The following is a 17511-nucleotide window of genomic DNA, read 5'->3' on the forward strand; positions in this document are numbered from 1 at the left end:
ACTGTTTTTGTACATACAAGGAGGTGAAATGGTCAAGCCTACTGTGCCTGGAGGTAGGAGATCCATAGGCTGGAGAGGAACAGATTTCACCTCTCCAGGGGGTATCTCAGTTGTTCCAGCTGCATACAGCTCTATTCTCCCCAATTGTAATTCCCTTCTGCCATCAGGTTGCTTCCTGGCTGGTTGACTATGTAATCCCCTTCTCCCATCATATGGCTTTCTGGCTGATTGGTCATGTCTGGGTACTGGACTTCTAGGCACTCTCTGGGTGCACCATTGGCTGCCATCATGCCCCAAGTGTTTTTTGCCTTGGGCCCTGGGGCTGGGCCCCTCATCCCGTTTCCCTGAATCTGTCTGCATTCTGAGGCCCAATGGAAGCCTCTGTTGCATTTTGGACATGGGGTTTGGGGTCTTGTTCTCCCACCTTGTTTTCCCATTCTATCTCTATACCAACATTGAGCTTTCAGATGTCTTACTTTTCCACACTGAAAGCATCTGCGAATCTCTCTGGAAGTCCCTTGCCAAGAGGGACTCTGTCTTCTCATGTTTGGATTTTGGGAAGTCTGCATCATAGCCTGGCTATAAAAGGCACCTGTGCCCACTGTGGCACAGCGTCTTATGAGCTCCTCTAAAGGAGCATCCTTGCGCAGTCCTAGTATAATTCTTCTGCAAACCTCATTAGCATTTTCCTTAGCAAGTTGCCTTATCAAAATGTCTGTTATTGCATTTTCTCCATTTGTTCTTATGATAGCTGTCTGCAAATGTCCCACAAAGTCAGCGAAGGGTTCATTTGGCCCTTGTGTTATTTTTGTGAAGGCCCCCCCCCTTGTCATCTTTATTGTGAAGAGAAGCCCACGCTTTGATAGCATTATCAGCAATTTGCTGATATGCTGCTACAGAATAACCAATTTGTGCTGCGACATCTGCATAAGGACCTGTACCTGTTAGTAGGTCACAGGTGATTGCCGTATGAACTCCACTTTGAATATTTTGTTGGGCTTGTATCCTACAGAGCTCACTATATTCAGAAAGCCACAAGTAGTTCTGTCCAGGTTCTAGGCATATTTTTGCTATAGATTTCCAGTCATTAGGGGTCAAGATTTCAAAAGACAAATTTTGTAATAGCATCTTAACATAAGCTGATGTAGCCCCATAAAGAGTGCAAGCTTTTTTCAGGTCTTTGAGGATTTCTATATCAAAAGGTGAGTATCTTCTACTTTCTTGACCTGAAGAATTAAACTGTTGAATTACAGGAAAAATGTGGTGTTGAAATTCTGATACATTTTTCCCTTCTTCTCTGGCCTTAATTAGTCCCTTTTGCAATCTACTCATAGGAGGAGGTGCTGGATACTGGGGGGGAGGTGCTGGTGCTGTCACTGCCCCCCCCCCACTACCCCTCCTCCCTCCATCCCGGAGGGTGGAGTTGATGAAGGAGAGTCAATTACCTGCTCCTCAGGTGGGGCTGAGACTGCCTCAGATTCACCCCACCCTTGAGCCTCACTTAAGTCTCCCTGCCCTGTGGGGATATGGCCATTAATCTGTTCTTTGTCTTCCTCCTTTATCTCAGGCTTCCCCCTTTGGCTATTCCTAGAGTTTTTTCCTTTTCTCCTAGAACAAGTATGGTATTTTAAGGCCATCTGTATCGCATTGTATACTTCAATGGAAACTGAACGAGGACCATTTTCATTGTAATATGCGGAGAGCTGTTGACCAACCAATGCCCAGTTTTTTAGAGAGATTTTCTCTTCCTCTAAGAGCCAAGGGGAGGTGCATTTTAATGTAGCCAGAAGTCTAGCTGCCTGTCCCCAAGTTACAAGTAGCCCTTGATCTTCTATCAGCTTAAGCAGACTTTCTATAGCACCACTCCTGGGTGGGGCTGGGGTTGGGGGGGTTGGGGTGGGGGATGGAGAATCTTTACCTAGGATCTGTCCCATTTCAGCCAAAAAAGGTTGTACTCACTCAGTTCCTGGTCACTGGAGACTTCTTCAGTGAAAGTAGGGTCCTTGGTTCCCACGCTTGGGCGCCAAATGTTATGAGTTCAAATGTTGGAGTTCCTGTTCTTCTCAAGGCAAAGCCGGTTTAGAGGCTTGGAGCCCTTCAGATGTCTCCAAATCCAAAGGTTCTGTCCTTCAGCCTCTGCCTCTGCTTTCTTCTGCCTCCAACCAAGACAGAGATGGAAGGTCTCTCTTATCTCCTTCTGGGGAGCCCAGCCACCAACTTGCCGTGGAGAGAGGGCTTCTGGCGTAGCTCCACTGAAATCCGTCAAAGTGTTCTCTGCACCAGAGTCGTTCCTCTCGAGTCCAGCGCAATCAGCCAGCCAAGAGGAAAAAATGTATTCTGCCATAGATCCCTCATCGCTGGCCTTTTATCCGCCTCTTCTGAGAGAATGGGATTATGGGTTTTCTCCCATAGTGCTCTCTGGCCCAATGAGTTTTAAGGGAGGTGTGGACTCCCTTGAAGTTAGAAAGTATACTTTGTGAAGCTAGCATACTTGTGGACTCCAATGAGTAAAGGTGTGAACACAAGCCTTGTCTTAATTAGTTCTACTTAGTACCTTGTTTCAGGTTCTGGCCAAAACATCTTCTTGTAAGATTAGATCAACTCTAATTAGTTAGCAGTTAGTAAGGATTCCAACACTTTTGACAGGAAGCCTCCTATGTCCTGTTGCACTTGTCCTTTGAAGGTAGAGGAGTGGTACACAAAGATATATATTTCACATTCCAATGACACAACTTTTGTAGATCATCATTCAAATCTCATTCCTTACTCCCTACTAACCAATTTGGCCACTATTTACTGGTTGACAATTCATTCTCTTGAGCAAATTGGTCTAATTTCTCCCCAAACACCTTTTTACCATATGACCAATTATACCCAACTGAACCTCAACTTTGGATCACTGGCACAATTTTGTTGTTACTGTGTAAAATGTTCTTGGTTCTGTTCACTTCACTCAGCATCAGTTTTTGCAAGTCTTTCCAGAGTTTTCTGAAATCAGCTTTTTCATCATTTCTTATAGAACAACAATATTCCATACATTCATATACCGTAAAACTTACTCAAGTCATCTCCCAACTAATAGATATTGACTTAATTTCCAGTTTTTTGTCAGTATAAAAAGGGCTGCTACAAACATTTTTGCATATGTGGGTCTTTTTCCCTCTTTGATGGTCTCTATGGGATGCAAACCCACTAATGAAACTTCTGAATCAAAGGATATGCTTGGTTTTATAGCCCTTTGGCCAGAATGGTTGGATCAATTCACAATTCTACCAATAATCTATTAGTGTTTCAGTTTTCCCATATCCCTTCCAACATTTATCATTATCTTTTCCTAAAATCTTAGCCGATTTGGTATGTGTGAAGTGTTACCCATTTCAACATTATATTGGTTTAGGTGTGAGATGCCATACTATTTTCTAATTTCCCCAGTAACTTTTGTCAGATAATGAGTTCTTATCCCAGAAATTGAAATCTTTGGGTTTATCAAACAGTAGATTACTCTAGTCATTGATCAGTGTGTCTTATCCCAACTTATTCCATTGATCTACTACATTATTTCTTAGCCAATACAAAATGATTTTGATACCTATCACTTTATAATATTAGGTCTGGTACATTTATGCCATCTTTCTTTGCATTTAATTAATTCCTGTGATATGTTGGATCTTTTTTTTCTTCAAAGGGAATTCTGTAATTATTTTTTCTAGGTCTATAAAGTAATTTTTGGTAGTTTGATTGATATGGCCCTGAATAAGTAGATTAATTTAAGGAGAACTGTCATTTTTAACATATTAGCATGTCCTACTTATTAGCAATTGATAATTTTATAATTGTTTAACTCTGATTTTATTTGTGTGAAAAGTGTTTTGTAATTGTGTTTATACAGTTCCTTGATTTGTTTTGGCAGATGGACACCCAAATATTTTATAGTGGCTACATTTATTTTAGATGAAAATTCTCTTTCTATCTCTTGCTGCTAGTATTTGTTGGAAACATACAGAGATAATGATTTGTATAGGCTTATTTTAAATCCTATAAATTTCTTAAAGTTTTTCATCATTTCAAGTAGTTTTTTACTTGATTCTCTAGCATTCTCTAAATATACCATCATATCATCTGCAAAAAATAATAGTTTTATTTTGTCTTTGTCTACTCTAATTCCTTCAGTTTTTTTTTCTTTTCTAATTGTTAAAGCTAACATTTCTGATTCAATAGTGAATAATAGCAATGATGGTGGGCATGCTTGTTCACCCTTGATATTATGGGAATGCTTCTAGTTTATTCCTATTATACACAATGCTTGCTAATGGTTTTAAATAGATGCTATTTATTATTTTAAGGAAAACTATTCCTATTCTCTCTAGTATTTTTGTTAGGAATTGGTGGCATATTTTTAAATGCTTTTTTTCAGCATCTATTGAGATAATCACCTGATTTCTATTAGTTTTGTTATTATAATGCGGATAGTTTTCTTTATATTAAACTTTATATTCTTTATATTAAACTTTATATTAAACTACTATTCCTGATATAAATCACACTTAGCCAAAGTATATTATTCTGGTGATAAATTGCTGTAATCTTCTTGTTACTATTTCATTTAAGATTTTTTTATTTATTAGGGAAATTAGTCTATAATTTTCTTTCTCTGTTTTAGCTCTTACTGGTTTGCCTAAACCAGGATATGACATATCTGTGTCATAAAAGGAATTTGGTAGTATTCTTTCTTTGTATATTTTCTCAAATAGTTTATATAGTATTGGAATCAATTGTTCTTTAAGTGTTTTGATAGAATTCATTTGTAAATCCATTTGGTTCTGGAGATTTTTTTCTTTGGGATTTCATTGATAGCTTGTTCAATTTCTTTTTCCATAATGGAGCTGTTTAAGTAATTATTTCTTCCTCCATTAATCTGGGAAGTTTATATTTTTGTAAATATTTATTAATTTCACTTAGATTTTCAGATTTGTTAGCATACAATTGGGCAAAAATAGCTTCTTGATATTGCTTTTAATTTCTTCTTCATTACTGATAAGTTCATCCTTTTCATTTTTGATATGGTTTCCTTCCTATTTCCCTTTTTATACTTCTCTTGAGTCTGGTGTTTGAAGATTAAATTTTCTGTTCACCTGTTTTTTTCCCCCCCATCGGAAATGGTTGAAAATCTTTTCTTCCCATTGAATGTCCATCTTTACCCCTGAAAGATAATGCTCAATTTTGCTAGGTAGTTGACTCTTAGTTCTATCCAAACTTCTTTGGCTTCCAGAATATCGTATCCCACCCATCTGATCCTTTAATGTGGAAGTTGCTAGGTCCTGTGTAATCTTGATTATGTCTCCTCGATATTTGAATTGTCTCTTTCTGGTTACTTGAAGTATTCTCTCCTTGATTTGATAATTCTGAAATTAGGCTATAATAGTCCTTGAAGTATTCATTTTGTAGATCCATGGATTCTTTCAAAAATTATTTTACTCTAGGTTATCAGGATAGTTTTCCTTGATGATTTTTTGAAGGATTTTTGTCCAGATATTGCATTATTGGTGAAGCTGTGAAATGATCCAAACATTCTGGAGAGGAATTTGGAACTATGTTCAAAGAGCTATAAAGCTGTGTGTACCCTCTGATCTAGCAGTATCTCTACTGAGTCTATATTCCAAAGAGATCATAAAAGAGGGAAAAGGACCCACATGCAAAAATGTTTGTAAGCAGCCCTTTTGTGGTGTCAAGGAACATGAAATTGAGTGCATTCCCATCAGTTAGGGAATGGCTGGATATATTATGGTATATGAATGTAATGGAATATTATTGTTCTATAAGAAATAATGAGCAGCCTGATTTCACAAGAGTCTGGGAAAACTTACATGAACTAATGTTAAGTGAAGTAAGCAGGACCAAGAAAACATTGTGTAAACTAACAACAAAATTATGTCATAATCAATTGTAATGGACTTGGCTCTTTTCCACACTGAAGTAATTCAAGATAATTCCAACAGACTTGGGATAGAAAATAACATCTGCATCCAAAAAGAGAATGATGGAGAATGAATGAAAATCAAAGCATAGTATTTTCACCTTTTGTTGCTGTTTATTTGTTTGTTTGTTTGTTTTTCTTTCCTGTTTTTTTCCCCTTTTGATCTGATTTTTCTTGCACAGAATGATGAATATGGAAATATGTTCAGAGTAAGTGTATATGCTTAACCCATATCAAATTGCTTGCTGTCTTTGTGAGGTGGGAAAGAGAAAGGGAGAAAAATTTGGAATGGAATATTTTGTAAAGGTGAATGTAATGTCCGGACTAGCTCTCTGGAGGATCTCAGAACCAGCCTGGATCTTAGTGGAGGAGTACAGGAGATAGGAGAGTCACCAGGAGGATGGTCAAAGATAGAATGTCTCTATTTCCAGTCCTCTCAGTCTTTAAAGACCTCAGTATGCACATCATCACAGCACACTAAGTATGTGTGAACCAGAGAACCATAACTAAATACTAAGTATATGTGAACTAATCTCATCAATCACACTGAGTTAACATACTGCTGTAAGTATCTTTGCTTCAAGTATACTTTTCTTAGAGTTTCCCAATATTTTCATGTCTCTATATCTCCCGCTTTCTTTTGTTTTAGAACAAGGTGGCCCTGCCCTCCCTAACTTCTCAGGAAGGGAGATGAGAACATCACAGAGAAATGGGGAGTCAAATCAAATATTGTTAGCAGGTTTCCTCTGGATTGAAGGGTCTTACTTAAAACAGTTATATGTAAATCCATCAGCTTGGGTGGTATTATACAAGCACATAGTAATATAGTATAGGCTAGTAGTGATGAAACAAAGAACATGAATCAACATGAGGAATTATATATATATATCTATAAGTCCTAGAAGGAGGGTATATAAATAACAATCATACATACACCTCCTTCAGCAGCCAAGAGATAATGCAAAACTAATCTATTATCCGTTATTTTATATGTCAGGAAATCCAATGATTCCAGCAAGTTTTGAAGTACTGCAACAGTCTCATCATGTGTCAGGGAATCCAATGATTCCTGCAGGTTTTGAAATCCTGTAGTAGTATCATTAACAATTTTTGTTGTTTATGAATGCATTTAGTCAGAAATGGAACCACCAGATGTTTCTTGGGTCTTCTCCTTTGTTTTAAGGGTCTTCTAAGTCTCTCTCTGATACACAAGGCGAATATGGCTCATTGGCATCCATCTCATTCCTTGTCCATCTGTAGAGATACAAGCAAACCCTCTCCCCCAACATCACCTGGTGATTATCTGAAGATAGTGGAGCTAGTCACACTGGACACTGCCCTTCCGGTGGGTTATAAAACCTGTCTGCCAGAGCCAGTGTATCTTTATCAAAAATCAAAAATTAATAGTGTAAAGAGCTAAATTTAAAAGTTCTCTAGGGTTACTTGTGGCTCCCTCTTTCTTTTGTTTTTAGAGGAGCATCTTAATGTCTCTGTTTCTCCTTTCTACTATTGACTGTCCTTGAATATTAAAAGGTATGCCAGTGGTGTGTAAAATCTGATACTGTGCACAAAAGTGCAAAATGTGTAGAACTATATGCAGGTCCATTATCTGTTTTTATTGTTTTTATTCTCTAGGCACACCTATAATTGCAAAAGCTTGTATTAGGAATTCAGTTACCACTCGGGCTGTCTCTTTTGCTGCTGGTATTGCAAAAGTAAATCCTGAAAAGGTGTCTATTACAACAAAAATAAAAGACAGACGACCAAAAGATTTATGATGGGTCACATCCATTTGCTAAATTTCACTGGGTCTTGAACCATGAGGATTCTTCCCTAGAGGGAGCGTAGGAGCATGGAAAGGAAGGCAAACTGTACAGGCTTTTACTATGCTCCTAGCTTCCTCTTTTGTTATCCCAAATTGCAGATGTAAAGCTCAAGCAGCTTGATTATATTTAGAATGAGATTCTTTGGCTGCCTGAAATAAAAGAGTATTGGCCAACATGGTTAGAAGGCTATCTGCCTTTGAATTTCCATAAAAAAAATAGAACCTGGAAGTTACTATGAAAGTGGACATGCAAGATATAAATCTTACCTGGAAGCTTTCTCATTTGCTCTTGAAGTTCCTTAAAGAGCTGATATATATTAGAAGGTACAAATTTTATTTGGGCTGTGGCAATTCTTTGTACCACACCCACTGAATAGGCTGAATCAGATATTATATTTATATCTCCTGGATAATAAATAAGAGTTAGAATGATTGCATACAATTTACTCTGCTGAGTGAATTGAAAAGGAGTTCTGACTACTCTCTTTATAGTTATATTACAAGAGTATACAGCACAAATGTTGCATTTGGATGCATCTGTAAAGATAGTTGGTCCTTTAAGAGGAAGTTTAGAAACCTTTTCTTCAAGAATCCATCACCAATTATGTAATGGTCGGATTATCTTATTGGAGACCCGTGTGCAAAATTGGAGCTATGGCCAATAAAATTTGCCACTCTGGGATGGTTTCACAGCATACATTAATTTGTGCATTAGTATAGAAGGTGTATATCTTGTCAGATCTTATGCCAGATAACTGTACTGCTCGCTTAATGGCCTTTAATAAAATTCTAGCCACAAGCACTGAGTAAGGAGTAAGGCTTTGTTCTGGTTGTGCCGGGAGGTTCACCCACTCTATCACACTGTCTCCTTGATGAAGGACTGCTGTGGGTGCCTCTTGTGTGGCAAAAACTGATATTTCCAAGGGTTTTTGAGTGATTCTTTCAACCACATTGGATAAAGCCAGTTCAACTTCTCTTAAAGCCTCTTTTGTAAGCTAGTGTGATGAGTTTAAAACATTGTCTCCCCTTAAAATGTCACATAATGGTTGTCACTGATAGGTAGTTAAGTCTAACACTGGACACATCCATTGAATATCTCCTATCAATTTCTGAAAGTCATTGAAGGTGTTCAACTTCTCTGTTCTTAAAAGAAAGATTTTGTACTATAAAACCTTAGGGTATGCTTTATATCCTAAATATTGAAAAGGAGCATGTCTTTGAATTTTTTTCTGGAGCAATATGCAATTTATAGTTCCTTAGTGTTTCTATGGTCTTTTGTAGAAATGCTTCTAACATTTGCTCCTCAGGTGCACACCCCAAGATGTCATCCATATAATGTAATAACATAACTTTGGGAAATGCTTTTCTTACTGGAGTAAGAGCAGCAGCCACATACATTTGATACATAGTAGTGCTATTTTTCATTCCCTGTGGCAAAACTGTCCATTTATATCTTTTATAAGGTTCAGCTAAATTAACACTGGGTACTTAAAAAAAAGGCAAATCTTTTCATATCCTCCTTATCTAGAGGGATAGAATAGAAACAATCCTTAATGTCTATAACTCAAAGAGGCCATTCTCTAGACAACTGAGTAGGAGATAGAAGTCTAGACTAAAGAGTTTCCATAGTTTCATCTGTTCATTTACTTTTCTTAAATCAATCAACATCCTCCATTTTCCAGATTTCTTTTTTACAACAAATACAGGGGAATACCAAGGACTTGAGAGAAGGTTGTAAGTGTCCTTGGTCAAGTTGCTCCTGTACTGTATCTAAAAAGGCCTGAATTTTTTCACTAGTTAAGGGCCACTGCTTTACCCATCAGGTTGCTTTTTGGCTGATTGATTATGTAATCCCTTTCTCCCATCAAGTTGCTTCTCAGCTGATTGGTCATGTCTGAGTATTGAACTTCTAAAGACTCTCTGGGTGTAACATAGACTGCCATCATGCCCCAAGTGTTTTTTGCCTGGGACTCTGGAGCTGAGCTCCGTTTCCTGTTTCCCTGAGTCATTCTACATTCTGATGCCCAATGGAAGCCTTTGCTGCATTGAGCTTTCAGATGCCCTACTTTACCACATTGAAAACATTGATGAGTCTCTCTGGAAGTCCCTTGCCAAGAGGAACCCTGTCTTCTCATGTTCTGCATCATAGCCTATGAATAAAAGGCATAAGCCACTGTGGCACAGTGTCTTATGATCTCCTTCAAAGGAACATCCTTGTATAGTCCTAATATAATTCTTCTACAAACCTCATTAACATTTTCTTTAACAAATTGTTTTCTCATTATTGCTGTTGCTGCATTTTCACCAATAGTTCATATGACAACTGTCTGTAGATGTCCCACAAAATCAGAAAAGGGTTCATTTGGACTTTGTTCTATTTTTGTGAAGGCTTCCCTTCTATCTTCCTAGGAGGGTGCCCCATGCTTTGATAGTAGCAGCAGCAATTTGCTCATATGCTGCTATAAGGTAATTAATCTGTGCTAAACTGTCTGCATAAGGATCTAAACCTGCTAGTTGATCAAAGGTGACTAATTTATTAATTTCAGGTAGCCTATTTTCCTTAGTGTTGTATTCTACAGAGTTCACGATATCAGAAAGCCACAACAAGTTTTGTCCAGGTTCTAAACATGTCTTCTAAACATGTCTTTGATATAGATTTCCAATCATTAGGGGTTAAAATTTCATAAGCCAAATTCTCTAATACCATCTTAACATAAGATGATGTAGACCCATAAAGAGTGCAATTCTTTTTCAGATCTTTCATCACTTCCAGATTCCACTCTTCTTTCTTGATCTGAAGAGTCAAACTCTTCTATCTCAGGGTATGCTTCTATTTTGAAATCAGATGTATCCTGTCCTTCCTCTTTAGCTTTAATTAGTGCCTTTTGTAATTGTATCATAAGGGGTGGCCAAAGTTGCTGCATGGGTGGTGCTGATGGTGTCCTCTTCCTCCCTTCACTCAGGAGACAAAATTGAAAGGGTATGGTCAGGAGATGTAAAGTGCCCTAAAGGTACCTGCTGAGAAGCACCACACGCCTTAATTTCATCAGCACTGTACTTGACTGCTTTCTTGCCAATTCTTCATGCTTTTCAGCAGCTTTGTCAGTACCATCCCTCTCCTGCTCTTTCTCCTTTTTCCTTATTTTAAAACTTGTGGGATTCCTTAAAGCCAATCGTATTATGTTGTATATGTAGAATATTTCCTCAGGAATTGAATCAGGACCATTATCTTATATTATTCAAATAGTTTCTCTTCCACTAGTTTCCACTTATCTGGCTCAAATTTTTCTTCCTTAGAGAATTTTAGAGAATTTTTCTTCCTTACATGCATGCTAATATTTCTAAGAGTCCAATGATCTGCTCCCAAGTTACCAACAAACCTTGCTTCTCTATTAACCTAACTATGCATGTTACACACTTCCTTTGGGGTGGGGGAAGCTCTTTTCTTGATATTTGCCCTATTTCCATTGAAAAACCAAAAGTGACTAGTTTAGCCCTTGCCAAAGTTTCCCGCTTGTCTATTTTTCTACTCACCCTATTTTTGGGTTACAGGGACTTCTCCACTGAGCTTACAATTGCATTAGTTGGACTGCTGAATGTAGGTCCTTATGTCCAGAGCCTCAAAATAAAGTGTGCTTCTTTCAGTGCCCCATGTTCAGGTCCTTTGAGACTTCACATATTGGCATTTTGCCATTGTTTTTCTATTCTGGGTTTATGTTCTGACTTTTCCTGTAGCCACAGTAACTTTTTTTTAATAAGGACTCTTTTTGCTTTTCGGCTCATTTTAAAAAGTTGATCCCTGTTTTTAGAGTACAGGGAGATTGTCCAAAGCTTCTTTTATAGGGGAAGAGGGTCCTCTCACTGACTTTCCACACTTGGTCTGCAGATACTGTAGGCTTTCCCACTGTACTGGGATGGAGGGACCAAAAAACTTTTAGTCTGTACTTTGGCTAAGACCCTCCCACTAGATATTCCATACATGCACTCAGCTACTTTCCCCCCTGTCCAAGTAAGACAGACCTTTTCTAAAGCCCTTCTTAAGCTGGAAAATTGTTTCACTCTGAAAGTTCTCATTCAAAGGCTTCATCTGGCATTGATTCTAAGGGAAACTGGAAAGAGGCCAGGCAATGTCCTAACTTCTCTTTGCCATCTTGACTCTTCCCCTTAACCATTTGATTTTAGAGGCAATTCTCTAGAACTACCTTTCTTGGATTTTCTGAATCTCTTAATTATTTCCCACATGAGAAGTTTCCTACACTGAAGAAGTCATTTATCCTATGTCATATTCTACATATGCTCAATATATTGTGCTGACTATGGGAATACAAAGATAAAACTGTCAGCCTCTATTCTCAAGGAACTTCTAATAGAACTATTCCACAGACCAGTTAGGAAATGGTTAAGTGAATAGGAAAGGTCTCAGTAGTTGGGAAGATTCAAAGAGGGAGGTATCACATATCAGGAGGACACAGAAGTGTTTTACAAATATCTCAGTTGATAAAATAATCTTAGCAGATAGGTGCTATTATTGTTCCCACTTTGTGAATGAAAAAACTGAGGTAGATAGAGATAAAGTGGCTTGCCCAAGGTAATATAACTAATAAGTGTCTGAGGTCATATTTGAACTCAGGACTTCCTGACTCCAGGTGTTATGCATAATCTACTGTATCTCCTAGCTGCCTATAGGTGTGTGTTAAATATTAGTTAGGAAATAAATATTTCCCCCAAAGGACTAAAAGATGAAACCCAAAATCTACTCACATAAATGGTGATGGAATTTATCAAAAGATAGGGGTTATTGCAAAGATTAATTGCTACTGGCCAAATGTCAATGAGTCAATCATGTTTGAAGAGTTCAAAAACCTCCAATGTCTCCTTGGCTACTTTCAGATGATGAGCACTGTCTTCAGGGTCTTTAATAGACTTTCTGGCCCTTCACTGGATTTCTATAAGGGATAGCTATGTGGTGCACTAGTTAAAGTGCTGGAGTCAGGTAGACCTGAGTTCAAATTCCACCTCAGATATTTACTAGCTGTGTGAGCTGGGCAGGATATTTAATCCTATTTGCCTCATTTCCTCATCTGTAAAATGAGCTGGAGAAGGAAATAGTAAACCACTTCAGTATTTTTCCCAAATTAAAAAAAATCCCAAATAGAGTCACAAGGAGTTAGAAATAATTGAACAAAACTACCAAGCTTCTGTATACTAATTTAAATACCAGTATCCATCTGAGAATTGCAGATTAGTCACAAGAAGCATTATTATTATTTTAAGTTAGATTGTACCTGATTATATAGAATATATGTGTGTGTATCTGATTTATATAACATTATATAATGCTGTTTCTCCTCAGCAGCAGCCCCTTCTTTTTAGATGTTCTTGAAGATTGACTAACATTAATTGATCTAAAAACTATGCCTGAGTTCACGAATAGTCTTTTCTGAATGCTAGTTTATCAGGACATAATTGTTTAACTTGTGAACAATCATCTCTACAATCATAATTGGTCCTTGAGGACATACATTATTGGCACATATTCAAGATGCTCAATGGCTTTAAATATAGGTATCTATTTTCTGACAGGGAAAGGGAACTTATGACAGGTCAATTCTCATAATTAACCTAAAGCTAGTATATAGTCAGTGATATTGAAAGATAACAATTATCTTAGGATGGGCAGTCTGTTCAGCTTGGATATTAGTAAATACACTAAGAATATTACCTTGGCAAAAAGTAATTATATCAGAGGTAAAAATAAATAGAAGGAGTAAAATCTTTTGGATAAGTTACTACAAATGAGAAAAAAATCTGTTGCAATTTTTGCGAGCAAATTTATGAGACTAAAGTATCTATGCTTCAAAGAAAATGTGTAAGCAAAAAGGGGTATAATCAATCATATTTAATAGAAAATTTCCCCCACTTAGGAAAGTTCTCCTCAAATGGAGATTTTATTTGTACATTTAGTATAAATAAGTAGCAATTACAAGGCTAATAATAACAATAATAACTCTAGCTTGATCCAACATTGCCTCATCTATAGTCAGAAATTTGTTCATTGATTGCACCTGTGATTATGAGGTAAGTCACAGAAGCTAACATTCAGCTTACAGACTATTTGAAGAAGCAAAAAAAAAAACAAACATATAAAAAGTTAAAAAGCAACAAAAGACTTAAATAATAGTCAAGGCAACAGTAGAGAAGAAATGTCACAGGGCAGCAGGAGATCAATTGCCAGATGGATTTAATAGAAAATAATTACTCTAAATGTTTAGCCAAAGGAGGAATGAATTAGTTTTCAGAGTACACTTCACAAATCAACATCTACCCAATAATGGTGATCATCTCATACGTTCATCAATACCTTCAATGTCCTGGTCTTAAAATTCCTTCTTCAAAAATTTTCCCTTGATGAATCCCACCAATATCGTATAGGTGTATAATTGAGCTTAATTAGTTCACTGTTTCTATAATTGCTTTCAAATTCATTTATTTGTGTGTTCTATATCCTTTTTTAAAATTATAATTTCTTGAATTGGGGATACATCTTCTAATTCTTTTATATTCCACACAGGCTTAACAGAAGACTGCTCATAGTAGAATCTAAGTATTGATTTGGGGATGAAATAGTTAAATTCACTTTGGTATGATAATAATAATTTAATCTAACTTTTGTATGGACCTTTCTAATTTTCAAAACACTTTAATATATATCATTTCATTTCCTATTTTGAGGAAAGGTTAGGCATGACTCAGGGGTCCTCAAACTACGGCCCGCGGGCTAGATGTGGCAGTTGAGGACAGTTATCCCCCTTACACAGGACTATAAAGTTTCTTTATTTAAAGGTCCACAAAACAAAGTTTTTGTTTTTACTATAGTCGGGCCCTCCAACAGTCTGAGGGACAGTGAACTGGCCCCCTATTTAAAAAGTTTGAGGACCCCCTGCGACGTTAGAGATTTTGCCAACATGTTTTAGCTATCTTCTCCCTCAATCTTGCTGGTGGGCCCCTTTTCCCGATTGTAAGTTCCTCCTGGAATAGCTATTTTGAGCAAGGAGCCAAGTTGATCATCTTTCATTCCTCAGACTTTTGATACCATTTCCTTATACTCTATTCACTCCCCTTATTTTTTTAAACTTCATTTTATGTTCTCATTCCCTATTAGATTATAACCCTTGAGAGCAGCAACAGTTTTTCTTTTTCCTTGTATTTGTATCCCCTGAGCTTAGCACCATGCCTGTCACATGTTAATGATTAATCGATATTTGTTTACTATGTTGGGCAGTTAGTCTCTGATGAAATTAAATGGGACCTCTTGAAAGATTTGTACTAGTCCAGAAGGGTCCAATAATTATGAGTCAAAATCAGGAAGCCAAACTGAAATCAGAAGGATTTATTGCCAGGCTAGGGAATCTGCTTAGTGGGAGTAACTACCTATCTATGGGGGAACATGAAGCTTATATCTCTGCTAGTAAGAGAAAGCTGATTTGACCCTGATCACTAGCAGCATTCTGAGGCAATTTAGGATGAACAAGTGAAGCATTTCTTAGGAGTGGGAGAGGTAGGAACGGGAAAATCAGCCAAGGGGAAAGAGGGCATTTCTAGGGAACATTTGTCATAAAACTGGGATGGTTTGTTATCAGAATGAGAAAACATTCCCTTTTCAAGGACAGGAAAGAAGAGGAGGTGATCAAATACTTCTACAGTTGTTAAGGAAGGCTGTTTGATCTAAGACAGCAGGATTGAGGTAGCCATTTAGGCAAAACTGCAGGTGTCTCTTATCCAAAGTCAACAAATAGTTTTTACAACAGTGGATGAGACCATCTGCTTTACTTTTCTTTCAGAGTCTGTTATATCTTGTTAAGCAGAGCTAGGGAATTTCTACTGCTTAGTCCATCAAGAAGTTTTGAAATGATTGTGTTTTTTTACTTTTTCTCTACAACTGACTGATTGATGAATTGGCTGTTTTTATTGTCACAAAAATTCCATGGAGTAAGAAATACTACTCTTATCATTCTCATTTTACATATGAAGGAACTAAAATTCAGAAATTTTAAATGACTTGGCCAAAGTTACACTGCCAATCAGAAGCAGACCTGGGGGTAGCATCCTATTTTCTTATTTTCTACTCTTATATTTTTTTAATTAAAATTTATTTTTTTCAACTAATATACTTTTATTTTTCTCCTCTTCCAAAATTCCCTAATCTCCAATGAGAAAGGAAAAAAAAAAAAAGAAAAGATATTTGTTAAAAATATATATATATATAGTCAGCAAAACAAATCCCTACACTTGCCATATGCAAAAATGTGTCTCATTCTGCATTCTGAATGGATCACCACTGTGTCAGTTGTAGTGTAGCACTCTTCATCACTAGTCCTTGGAGGTCAAGATATTTCATTCATTGATAAGTCTTAAATCTTTTATAGTTACTTTTTTATCATAGCTTTTTATTTACAAGATTTATGCATGGGTAATTTTTCAGCATTGACCTTTGCAAAACCTTCTATTCCAACTTTTCCCCTCCTACTCCCCCATCCTCTCCCCCAGATGGCAGGTAGACCAATACATGTTAAATATGTTAAAATTATAGTTACTTTTTATATAATGTTGTCATTATATAAATTGCTGTGTGTTGCTTCTACTATACCACATTGTAACAGGTTTTTTTCTTCATTTTTGTATTTGAAAGGAAGATAGATATCTAGCTTAACTCCAACTTAAAGTTCTTGAAAAAAAATTGCTCCTTAAAAGACCCAATTTGTTTCAAAGTTAGGAGAAAAACAGAAAGGAAAAGAAAGGAGAAGTCTTGGTTTCTTTCCCAGGTTTCCTCCATCAAGGTACAGGGAAAAACTATTTTATTTCATATCAGAGGACTTATATTTAGATCCTGCCTCTAAAACTTACTAACCTTTGTAGGCTTCAGTTTCCTCATCACAAATAATGGAGAAGAAATAATTGTTCCCTAGGTTCTCTTCCAGTTCTCAATCTTTGGGTTTATTCTGGATATGTCAATAATGCAATTCCACTCAACAAATATTATGGAAATACTGATTGGATGAAGGCAGACCCACTGGAAAAGGGGCTGGAAAAATATGATTTTTTTTTTTTATCATCCAATACCCCTGCCCACATGGATGTTATAATCTAATAATGAATAAAAATAAACAAAAGTAACCAGGACATAAAGTAACATTTGAGTGCTAAATGTGAAGCTAAATAATCTGGGTTCCAATCTTGGCTATGCCACTTGTTAACCTCTGTGACCTTGGATAAACTGCAATCTTTTAATCCATAAAATGAAGAATTTGGTGATCATAAAATGTGATCTATGCCCAAAGGGCTATAAATTCACGCATCTCTTTTGACTTAACAATATCAGTACTAGGTATAAATATCAAAAGAGATTTTTTAAAAAGGGAAATGACCTATAGTTCAAAAAATAGTCATAGCATCTCGTTTCTCAGTGTAAAAAAAATTGAGGGGATGTTCATCAAGTGGGGAATGACTCAATAAATCATATTTTGTGTTTGTGACAGAATATTGTTGTTCTATGGGAAATGATGAGCAGGATGTACTCAGAAAAAAAAAAAAACAGAACGCTGGAAGGTGAACTCAAGTAAAGTACTGTATATAAAGTAATACCAATATTCCAAAATGATCAGCTGTAAATGACTTTGTTACTCTGAGTAGTACAATCATCCACCACTACTCT

This window comes from Antechinus flavipes, chromosome 2, assembly GCF_016432865.1.
Source record: "Antechinus flavipes isolate AdamAnt ecotype Samford, QLD, Australia chromosome 2, AdamAnt_v2, whole genome shotgun sequence".
Lineage (NCBI taxonomy): Eukaryota > Metazoa > Chordata > Mammalia > Dasyuromorphia > Dasyuridae > Antechinus > Antechinus flavipes.